The 12874-nt window shown below is 37.0% G+C and overlaps 1 protein-coding gene across 1 annotated transcript in view; it reads left to right on the plus strand.

The window, feature by feature from the left end:
• igsf9b (immunoglobulin superfamily, member 9b) overlaps window positions 1-12874 on the plus strand; it is a 51337-nt gene that overhangs the window by 16989 nt on the left and 21474 nt on the right. The gene's annotated exons all lie outside the window — the stretch shown is intronic.

Below are 12874 nucleotides of genomic sequence, written 5' to 3' on the forward strand. Positions count from 1 at the left end.
GGGGAAATACAACTGAAAGAGCTGCGTGTTTTAAATAGTGTTAAAAACCGAAACGCAGTATGTGGCGGCAAATTAGTCAATGTGTGGGAAACACTGCATAAGTCATGTGCGAACTGCTCGGCTCGGCACTGACGGCTTATGGCGTCGAGTTTCTTAACTTTTAGCCGGCGAAAGCAGAGCCGTGGAGAGCCGCTTCGTCATTGGAGCTGAAATGACGGGTTGAGGGGTTTGTGTCGCCCAGATTTGCTTCCCCTGGTCGGCATTTTCACCAGATATGTGTTCATCTCCCACACAAAAACAGAATTTCAAACCAAATATGGAAAAATCACGAAATTCCGCGTTAACACTAGATTCCGCATTAATTGGCCAAACCCGCGATTCCGTCCGTGATTTCGTTATCGCAGAAATCATAGGGCCCTAGTATTATGATTGTTAATTTTGAATGATTATTATTATTACTAAATAAAAGTATCAAACAAAATAAGAAATAGCAATTTTTCTTTTAGAATAAAATTACATTTATGATTTGTAAATGACAAAAACATGACTTGAGGCTGAAAAATTGCTAACAATATTTTTTATATTTGTGTGAATTTTATATGTTTCGGCACCTTCTCAAAAAGCTTCTCAGATACCAGCTGGGTTTTAGAGGCTTGTCGCTGGGTTACTGATATTGCTATTGTTAAGAGAGGCTATTGGGTTCTTTAGACGTAGTTCTCTGTTTTACAAGCACTTGTTTAGACTCTGGGGGCCACATCCACAGGCTTTATCCACTCAATAGCCCACGATAGTTCCTGTTGTTGTTTCTCCAAAAGGTTCTGACACAAGGCCTGCAAAAGGCTGATTTCCCGGGCAATTCACCAAGAGCTCCCTTGAAACAACTTTCAAGGCTGTTTGGGTGCTTTACTCGTTCCCGGAGAGGTGCTTGGCGGTGTGAACGCGGCCGTTTGCCCCAGTGCACGTGAAGGAGGGGTCGTGCTCTGGAATTTATTGAAGGGGGAGGGGCATTGTGTTGTTAAACGAATATCCACGTATAAATTACCCACCCAAACAAGTGCCCTGTAATTATGTAGAGTGTGTGTCTGTGTTTGGTGCAGATGCTGGAGGGAGAAAGGGAAAGAGGGGGTGCTCAGACGTTACGGCCCGTGGGGGGTTGTGGGTATTGAGCGGGACCCGGGATTAAGAACATTGGGGTTAAACTGAAGCGGGCCGCGTGTCTCCTCTCGGATCCGATGGGTTTGACCCAGTAAGAGAGAAGGACTGATTTAATATTGGATTTACGTAGGCATGACCCTGATAGTACCACCATGGTGGCTTTTCCAAGAACATTGACATCATTTCTGGTTTTCACTTGAATTGGTTTTGATAGAAGATCAAATGTAAATTTCCATGTTTTCCCAGTGGGATCTGCTGTGGTTGTCAGGACTCAGGAGGAGCATGTGGTTCTCAGATGACCCCCTCCGTGTCTGTCAGTCAGTACATTAGACTAAAGGAAACTAATGCAAAATCAATGCAATGTTCTGTGGTGTTTAGATAGTGAGTCATGGGTTAAAGAGAGAATGTGGAAAAGCAGTTTACCTCTTGATAAACCAAATATTGGCAAAACACAGTCAATAATGAGTAAGGACCATCAAAGAAAGGACGAAATCCTTTCTCTAAGTTGCATCTGTTTAATTTCAACCCTGTCAGAGTACGCTGGCAACAGATGAAGCACATCACGGCTTTGGATCTGATGCATTCCCACTCTCAAATTAAAAAGATGCAAGTTTCCCAAACCGCGTCTCACCACGGATGACAAGTTGAAACCTGATTTGCTCACATCTTTAAATATAATTCTGAAAAGTGTCATGGTTTTATCAGAATTAATTGCACACATTAATTGAAAGTGTAAGTTTCTTTCTGACTCCAAAATTGAATTGTATGAGCCATGCACATCAACTTATCACCATCTTGATCAACTTATATATCACATTACTGCGTTTAAGGTATGCCATGTCACATCTTTTCTTAAGTGCATAAATCACTAATGCACAGCTTTTTGGCTTGAACCCTTTAGTGCATGTGTCTGGTACATCTTAGATGTTAATAGACCACTTTTTAACTTTTTATTTGCACTTTAGTCATTGTTTGTTCATTGCATCTCTTGTACACTTCAAAATCCATCCAAGCGTTTTGAGTTCATCATGCATCAGAGAAAGGGCCACACTGAAGTGTCCAATCAGTGGATAAGATATTTGCTGAGTTTCAAGTTAGCAAGATATCTAATTGCATTCTTGGGCGGTTGGACCACTTTGATCAGGTCTCGGTTTGGGTCAGAGAGGCTGGGACGGCAGCAGGCTGACAGCTGTGGCACACTGCCCACGACAAAACCCTCGTGATGGAAGGAGAGCCATCCTTGTTTTATTTTAGGTCTTTCCACATCTCAGTTCACTTTAGTCAAGGCTCGTGAGAAGCATCTGTCAATGTTTCCATGACAAGTTGTGTAACAAACTTGCTCGTAAAAATACCAGAATAACTCATGCAGATCGGCTTAATGGGTGTTTAAGTAGAATGGTTTTCCCATCTATAATTATTACACAGACATGAATGGTGTTCTGTATTGTTTTTAGGTACACTGCTATGTGGTTGCAAGGTTGGTTTCTGAAGTCAAAACCGCCATCAAATTTTCGGCTTGCGTCAATAAATGTAATACTGTGTCTTAACCAGATGCGCCATGTTGCAACGACATGCAATAAACTGTAACTTTTCCATGTTAATCAGAGTTTTTGTCCTAATCAGCCACAACAACCATATGTCACGTTTTTATTTTAAAAACGGTTTCTGAAACTGAAACGACAATACTTTTAATAATCTCAGATACTGATTATGTGCTTTTATTTAATGTTAAAAGAATTTAATGTGAGTTCGAAAATCATGTTGTGTGACCTTTTATAGCCATACTTTATGGATAATTCACCTCAGATCTTGAAAATAAATTGGAAGAAAGGAAATTCAAACTGTGAACTGACAGATTGTTTCAGCCTCTCAGTATGTATTTTTAATAATCTTAAAATTGTGCAATATTTATGAATTTCATTATGTGTCTATCCATTTTGTTGCTTATCCACTGTTGCACTCATGGAGGATCAGGTTAAGGAGGCAGCGAAAGTCAGGTTTCGTTTTGGCATCATACATGTGTTTACAGTGGAAGTTCGATGCGTGATATGTGATTGGCTAACGGGTAACCAATGATTTTAAACATCATACAAGCGAGAAAGAAAACACTTTTCAATTATGCCATGCCAGACTCTGTCTACGAAGCAAAGCGAAGTAGCAGAGTTTGGTATTACCAGGCTAGTTGTAATCTGGTGTGGACAAATTGCTTATCCCTGGGTGGTTTGTTCGCTAACCTTAATGTTTGCCTAGCATGTTTATTTCCAGCGGAATATTCTGTTACTCTTGTAAATATGGTTCATTACGCACACTTAATGTGTTGTGAATTGCGTTTCATGCCGTCTCTTTGGAACAGCTGGACGGAGATGTGCAGAGTTGTGGGTCTTGAACGCTCGGCCTGGTCCGTCAAGAGCCGTTAGTCTAAGAAGAGCTGATCAAATGTGCCCGCGTTCCCTACCTCATAATTAGGGAAATTAGGAAAAGAGCCCCCCGAGAGAGAGTGTGATAAAGCTACTCTGTCTGTGGGATGCAGTGTTCCTTTTTTTTTAACAGTTATTTTATTTTATTTTATTTTATTTTTTTTCTGAACTGACTGACTTATGATAGACCTGAGATATACCTGACTGATGCTTTAAATGCAATCTGGAAAAGTGCACAAAATATGATTAACCCTCAGGTGCTCTTCGGTCATTTCTGACCGAAAAACTTTCTGATTTGAATTTCTAAAAATCACAGCTTCATCGGAATGTTACGAAACTTGGTGACTTTTATGGCATTATGTATGTGAATACAAAAAAAAATTGAGGTCATGATCGGAGCATGCTAAGTGGTCGTAAAAAAAGTCACACTTGTGGTCTTCGGTCAAAAATGACCGACCCATAGGAAATGAATGGGAAATTGACAAACACAAAAATTCTCAAATTTTTATTTATTTATTTTTTTACATTTTTTTTTATTAAAAAAAAGTTTTTTAGATTGTTTCAACTATATAAAAAAAAATGTGTTCATAAACATCTGGGGAATTCCCATGCCTCTCCATAGAGAGCTGTACATGCCATCTAGTAGTTACACCATGATTCTTCGCTTTTTTTTCTATACTGTAACCAGATGGTGCTAATTTTCCTCAAAAAATATTTTTTTTCTGAAGGCCTAGACTCTATATTAAAAAAAAAAAAAAAAAAAAAAATATATATATATATATATATATATATATATATATTTCCATGGCGAAAAATAGACCATAAATATTGCATAAATATTAATAAATTCAATCAAATTGTCTCAAAATACTAAATTACAAAGAATAAATATTATAGAACAAAAATAAATTGCATTGGTTTTACTGGGATGGAGGACATTTAATTTTTAGGTGTCCGGTCACTTTTGACCGGGAAGATAAAAAGTGTGACTCCGTAACGAAGAGCACCTGAGGCTTAATATAAGTGCATGCTTATAATAGAGGGGGTATACAGTAAGTATGTTTTCAACCTTGTCAGTGCATGCCTGCCCTCACTGATCAATTTGGGTTGTTCAGCTAAATTGAACTAAACTAAAAACAAAAAATCTGAATCATGTTAATGCTTACGCACATTAAATCTGGGATGTTCACAATACATTCCTAAGCTTTGCATACAGCCAGAAGCATAGCCTACTCAATTGGAAGCAGGTTCATTTCCCAGATCTGTCATGTATCCTCCAGTCCCCTCATTCACCACGCCCCCTCCCCCAGCTCATCAGCTATTCTCCGATATACCCTTTCATCGCCAGATCTATTCAAAGGCAATGTCACGTTACCTTTGCTTGACCTATGGTTTGCCACTGGTTTTGGTTTCACATTTCTTACATTCCTCAACTGAAGTCTAGGTAACTTGTGTTTAATCAGTCAAGGAAACAATGGCAAAAAACGAATAAGGAAGACTTTGAGTTTACCCTGAAACCTGTCTTTCTGCTCCGACTCAACAGGTGTAGTCATCTTGTAAAAAGAGCAAAGAAACTAAGAGATATCACGTTCCCAGAGTCTTAGAAGGAGGACCGTCTCAAACAAAGACGTGGGTTTAATCTAGGGCATCAAGGAACCAGATCAGACCAATTTTACACCGCATGTCTGTGGTATTGGGATCGCCAAACTTGGTTCCTTCTCCACAATACCTGTTTTTAACTGCGGAAACTGGTTATGTGGTACTGGAAGTGCATTAAAAGTACCAGTAGAATAAAATCACCTGACTGGAGAAGATTTTTATTGGCAAAAGTCATGAATTGCTATTAATTTAATGAACTTCTCTAACCATTATGCTAAAGCCTGCTTGTAGTGTTTTTTAATTTATTTATATATATTTTTTTTTATTAAACCATTTAAACCATCATTTTCTAACCACAAGTATATGCAGTATTATGTAATTTAAGCTACCTTTCAAAAGTTTTACTTAGCAAGGATGCATTAAATAGATTTTTATTTTTTATCATGGTATATTCTTACAAAATATGTCTTTCAAATAAGTGCTGTCCTTTTGAATTCATCAGTGAATTAATGATTGATAATAATCTGACAGCAAATCAGCATATTAGAGTGATTTCTGAAGGATCATGTGACGACTGGAGTGGACAATTCAGCTTTGATCACAGGAATAAATTACATTTAAAAATACTTTCAAAGCCATTAAAAACTGTAGTGATGAAGTTAGTTTTTGTAGTTTTGAGCTAATATGATGTTGTAGGATGGAGTTAAGACAAACACATGATTTGTATTGGTATCATAAATTTTGATATTGGCTCAGCTGAAATGTTTGCACTTTTGTTTGAACTTTTACATGGATTATAGTCTAGCCAATCATTTACTTCCACATGAACATTAAGACATTCCAAAGCTCAGGATCACTCGGTCCAGTGTTATATGTCACTGACTGACATCTATATCCATTTAAAGGGTTTCCCAATAATCCCTACAGGTCATTTAGAAATAGCTGGTTGAAATTAGTGGCAGTAAAACGTTTGCTCTATTGATCCGTGGCTTCGGGCTCAAGCATTAGCCCGTGTGTCTGAACCTCGGTCTGATCTGTGGGACGAAGCCGTAAGCCTGCCAGACGGAGAGCACCAAGGACAACGTTAACTGTAATCTATCCCATGACAAAGAGCTATTCATAGAGGGTTCAGGCGATTATAGTGGTCGAGGGGGGGGGGGTGTTTCAGCGAAAAGGGGTTAAGAGCTGATAGGGCCGGGGATTCATTCACCCCCTAACCCAACCCCCATATCTGTGATTGTATTCAAATCAAAACACGTCCCATAATGCATTAGGGCCCTGTCATCCTTCAACTCACACAGGGTGGAACAAAGAAAAACAAGTTCAAGGCCTTTCTCAATACAATCCGTCTTTCTCCATAGGTGCCGTGTGTAATTTTGTGACACTTTCTGTGCATGGCCGCATTCACGGATGTGACGAGCTGCAACAATCACATGGCTTTCCGTTGGCCACAGACAATAGAGGGGTTATCCTTCTGGTTTAGCACCCAGGGATGGAAAAGATCAGCCCGAACAAAACAATATGGGAAAAGATAGAGTAGGCTAAACTAAACGAAACGCTCCATGTTTGCTTTCCACAGCCGGACAGCGGAAGAGGCCACCCGCAGTGAGCGAATCACTGGCAGTGTCACCTCAGGGAGATTTTTAATGGGGTGGCCAGATGGGACTGTGGAAATCTGAGGGTGACACCAAGGGAATCGGGGTTTGGCTGGTGGTAGATGTTATAACTAGTACATATTTTGTTTTATTTTATTTTATTATTTTTTATATTTTTTGTAATTTATTTTATTTTATATAATTTTTAGATTTTTTTATAATCTTTATTTAATTATAAATACAATTTTATAATTATTAAAATTTTTAGATTTTATTAGATTTTAGATTTTTATTTAATTTTATTTTTATCTTATTTTAGATTATTATGTTGTATCTTATTTTATTTTTTATATTATTTTATATTTTATTATATTTTAGATTTTTATTTAATTTTAATTTATCTTATTTTATACATTTTATTATATCTTATTTATTTTTTAATACTTAAAATGTTCATATATTATTCATATTTTATTTTAAATGTTGATTTGTCAATTTAAATATATTTTATCGCATTTTATTATTATTATTTTGAAGCTGTTAAATGTGTGTATAATAGACTTTCACATCAAAGCTTAAGATAGTCACTAGCGAATGATTTGGGTACTACATGCGGCATGTTGTTGTCGCGTGACATACGCTGTCACAACAGTGCAAAAATTTAAAGAGCCCATTCCAGTGCACCAACTTCGCGCCATTTTTAGTTCTGTTCCTGTTTTCATCTGCGTTTTTACGTCGTCCGAGCCGACAATCGAGAGGAGGCGTCGGTCAGCTGCTCGCAGATCACGCCTTTTGTGGAATTTCTGAAATACCATTTATTTACCTAAGTTGGACCTCATAAAACACACATACAACACCAACGAACAATGACAGATGTTGATTTATTCCGCAATCGTAAGCATTCGATTTCGGACGCAGCTTATTTGTGTTCTTGTGTTGCTATCAGCCAATCAGTGTTGTCATGGTGTATAGTTGCATGACATTTACAGCTCAGGCGATTGGCTCAAAACCATATGTACCCAGAGCTGAGCACATGTAAGCAAAGATGGGAGCAAGCAAGTACAAACAGAACTGTTTACTATTTCATTTTTAATTTTTGAAAGAAAAAAAGACATTTTGGAAAAAGTAAATTAATTTCATTTTTAATTGATATGGTTTGAGTGAATTTCATGACGTGCTTGTTGCTCTTTGAAATTATTAAGCAAAGCGTTTGATGTATAGACGTTCAATTATTATTTTAATTTAAACTAAAAAAATCTTGGTTGGTTTAGGTCAGTGGGGTGGCCAATGATTTTTCAAGCTTGGAGGTGTCACTGTTCGGTTCATACCAGAACATTCTCTCTTGTCGTTGAAAAATGACTCATCCAACAGTTTTCAAAGGAGTCGAAACATGGCCCAAAATACCCCGGGGTGAGTTTTAGTCCTGTATGTTGAGGGAGTTAAGGGCCAGGGGTTTTTGAAAAGGCAATGTCAAAATCCCAGCACCACGTGGAGAAGATCTTTTGGCAGGCGCACGAACCCCCCACAGGGCAAGATCCTGACTGCTGCTCATATTACCCTCCAATCAACATCACCTAGACCTTTCAAAACTCAGTATCTCTGGCCTTAAAGGCATAGTTCACTTTGAAATTAATTTTTGGGATGTTTATCTTACCTCAGGGGCATCCAAGATTTAGGTGTCTTTCTTTCCACAGTAGTTTCAATTTTGATATTTTTAGGTCAAACCGTTCTTGTCTGTCGGTCATATAATGGAGGTCTATGGTCACCATCTCAAAGAGCATGCACGGAGAAGTCCAAATTAAACATGATTTAATGACTCGTAAATGTAAGTACACATTGATGGCCTAAGACACGAAACGAGCGGTTTGTGTGAGAAAACGAACAGTATTGATATCGTTTTTACCTCTTGTTACCACAGCCACCTCCAAGTGATCCGAGGCCGCCGGCGCTTTGGTCTGCACAAGTGCCGGAAAGCGCCGAAAAACCGCTCGTTTCCTAGAACGAAAAATTTCCCTTTGGGACAATAAAGTATACCTGAACCTTAGCCTTAGCCAGTGGTGGAATGTAACGAAGTACAAATACTTTGTTACTTTACTTAAGTACATTTTTCACGTATCTTTACTTTACTTAAGTAGAATAAATAGTGCATACTTTTTACTTTTACTTCGTTACATTTTGCAGCAATTATTCTACTTTCTACTCCACTACATTTCTACAACTTCTGTTACTTTTTCATTACATTTTCTGATCGTCTGACGTAATCTGACCGTCCGTTCGTTGCACGTTTGTCTCACCAGTGACGTTTGGTTGCCATAGATATATCAACCCGGTCACACTAAATGCGTCTCGCACGCAGTGTGTTTATCGTGCAATTTATACGCGAAAATTTGTTTTTATGTGCATAGGAAACACACCGTGTGTAATATACGTTTGGTTAGGATTATGGCAAGCCAAGAGGTTCAGAATTACACCATAAATGAATCGCATTTACTGCCAAACATAGTTATTAATATATAGTAAGGATAAGCATGATGTGCAGCTATATTGCCTAATTGCAAGCTTGTTTCAGAAATGGTGACAACAATTTTTTTCCATCATTATTGAACATCATTATAGGAGTTTTAGGTGGAACGGGTTAGAATTAAATGTTTTATTAATCATTAGAAAAAAATAGACATTAAGAGAATAAATGTTATGCAAGTACTTTTACTTTTAATACTTAAAGTACATTTAAAATCAGGTACTTTTTACTTTTTTTTTACTTAAGCATGGTTGTCATTGTGTTACTTCTACTTTTACTAAAGTAAATATTTATCTGGTTATTTGTACTTTTACTTAAGTACTGAGATTCAGTACTTCCTCCACCACTGGCCTTAGCATATAAAGGAAAGCAAATTGACAAAAGAATAGAGGAATGGCTGAAAACTAAAATGTATGGCATGAAATAAATGATTTTTTTTTTGTTTGCAAAAAAGTTTACAAGATAATATGTTTGCATTTGTATATTTTTGGCTCAGTCTTTTATGGCTCGTATAGTATGATATAGTGAGAATATGCAACACCTCAGGCCCAAACTGAGCAAAAGATATTTGCAATTTGCTGCAGTTGCTAATATTTATATCGACGAAAAGACATGTACCACAACCTTGAAGGTGTGTGTTTTTTTTATTTTTTTTTAATTGTACTAAAAGGCATTTTACTTGCTAAAAACGTATACACTATCAATCAGAAAAAACAAGGAATGTAGATTTTGCGACAAGAAGATGAAAGTGCGAGAAAATGCATGTTGCTTTGTCCCTACATGTCTGGAATCCGCAGGCTCTGATTGGTCGCAGGGGTCCTGGTGACCGGCCATCATGTCAGTATTGACCCGTGCGGAATGATGGACGCGTCTGGAGGAAAATTATGGGTTGGAGGGGGTCAAAGGTCACCGAGTGCTCATTGGCTGTTGAGGGTTCATCATTGATCCAGAAGGACCTTCTTTGAAATTCATCTTATACTTGCAACAGTAATTTGATTTTTGTTCATAAATAACTTGCCCTGAGGGGTCATTAAGAGCCCATTCCTGTAGAGATGCGTAATGTTTGTCTAAACAGTGGGTCTTACAATTGCATTTGATTTGATGCTCTTTGCCACGTGTTTTGCTTTTTTAAAAGACTGTGAGTAAGAAGCGATGCTGAATTACACATTTAAACCCAAACAGACCTGCATCTGTCACTCAGTCCGAGCTATTGTCTCAGTTCAAATAAAAACACTTTCCCCCCTCTCTCTCTTTCTGTAATTCAGTCTCACCCGATTCTCTACCCTTTTATCCACTCAAATTAAAACGTTTTTTTCTTTTTTTTTTCTTTTTTCTCCAACCCTACACGTAATTTTTCAAAATCAAAGCACAAACGTTTCCCGTGACCTGCCCCTCCCTCCCTGTGTTTTTGCCCCATTGGGTTTCGACGGCAACTGAATTCAAATCCAAACACCCACCCCATGTTTTCATCGCTATGGAAACATGAGAGAATTTAAGGGGGGGGCATTCCATTCTGTTCTCATTGATGGACAAACACTCCGTGGCGGGAAAGAGTTCAGTGTCCAATAGCAGCGTTACACTTTGCTTACACGTCATGTGTGGTAAGTGAGTGTTGATAATCACACAATCAGTGTTTAATTTAATGTATTCAAGTCCATTTGGTGTTTGTTTTCTCCATACTTCCATATTCATCCAAAGGAACTTGACATTGCTTGAATATTTATTTATTTATTTATTGGGGGGGGGTTGTTTTTTTTAGAGAGAGAGAGAGAGAGAGAGAGAGAACATCCACCACACCTGCTGTCATAGATACACCCTGCTTTACCCCCTTCTCCTGCTTTAATAAGCACCCTCCCCCTCTGACCCTGGATCAGAGGAACCTTTTAATGACAGTAAACACACACACCGGCTGCTGCTCTGTGAAACGAGCGCTTCTGAAGGATGAGATCAGTCAATTATTATCTATGCAAATCTCAAACTCTCCCCACAGCAGCAGCTCTGAGGTTACACTGGGCTTAATTGTTAGTCATAGTTCGCTGTTTATACTGTGTGGTGGGTTTGAAAAAATAACCCTCAGGCGGTGAATTTTGCTTGATTGATTGTTATACTGTTCCTGTTCAATGGAGCCGTCACCTGCTGAGGAAATGACCCTGTGTTTAGAAGTCGGGATTGCTTTTGTCATTGCTCAGATGTTGCTCTTTTTCGGACTTAATGGAGTGAAGTCTCAGTTACACTACTGTTCAACAGGGGTTTTAAAAGAAATGAATACAGCAAGGATGTGTTAAATTGAACAAAAATGATTTTCTATTTCAAATAAATGCTTTTCTTTTTGTACTATTAATCAAAGAATATAGAAATGCAACAGTTTCCACAAAAAATATGAAGCAGCACAACTGTTTTCAACATTGATGATAATAATCATAAATGTTGTTTGAGCAGCAAATCATCATATTAGAGTGATTTCTGAAGGATCATGTGACTCTGAAGACTGAAGAAAATTCAGCTTTGATCACAGGAATAAATTACATTTAACCCTAAAACCGTATTCTGGACAAATGTGGGCAAAATAGATTTGATTTATTTATACTTCCCTTGATCTGAGCGGTAAAAGACTTGGCTACTTTTCCTAAGTTTGCCTCCTGAACACACACAATTTTTTTGACTCAATTCTACAATGTTAAGTGGGCACCCATAGAAATGAATGGGGAATAAAATAAAATAAAATTAAAAAAAATAAATAAATAATAATAAAAAATAAATAAAAATAAAAAATAAAATAATAAAAAAAAAAATAATAATAATAATAAAAAAATGAAAAAAAATAAATGAATGGGGAAAACTGTAATTTAGAGCATACTAAAATAAGCCACCGGGTGACAGAAAAGTCACTTCATCTTTAGGTTTTAGCTCTAAGAACTTATTGGAATGATACTTTAATGTAGTTAAAAAAAATAAATAAAATAAAAAATAAGCATAATTTACACAGAAAATATGGTACTTTTTGAAGTAAATAAATTCAAAAATGCCCCCAAAATAAAAAAAAATCACACAAATGGATAGACAAAACTTTATCGAAGTCAGTGATATAACATTTATAATAAATAAAAATTAGGATCACACCTCTGTGCCCACATTAATCCACAATTACAGTATTAAGGGCTATAAAGTGAATACGGTTTGAGAGCTACAATTCAAATAGTAAACAGTGTAATATTACCTCCAATAGTGTATTTTTGATCAAATAAGAAACATCTTTCTAAATTATTTAAAAAGTTACATTTATCTCAGATGTTTCTTCCAAAAATTCCTTTTTTCTTGTGGTATTTTCATTTATTTGTCATTTTTGTCTATTTTTATGTTTTTTAGGTCAGAAGTTATCATTTTATAAAATAAATGTGAACAGCAGCTCAGATTCTGAAATCCTCTGGCTTTTGATTGCAGACTTTGGCTATTTAATCACAATATTGTATGGAAACAAATTGAGGTATTAATAGATCTCAATTGTGGTCTGTCTGATGAATAGACATGTCAAGCAGAGAATATTGCGGCACGTTTGATAAAAGATAAAGAGATGTTATGATGGCACT

The sequence above is a fragment of the Pimephales promelas genome, chromosome 14, assembly GCF_988280905.1.
Source record: "Pimephales promelas chromosome 14, fPimPro1.hap1.1, whole genome shotgun sequence".
Taxonomy (NCBI): domain Eukaryota; kingdom Metazoa; phylum Chordata; class Actinopteri; order Cypriniformes; family Leuciscidae; genus Pimephales; species Pimephales promelas.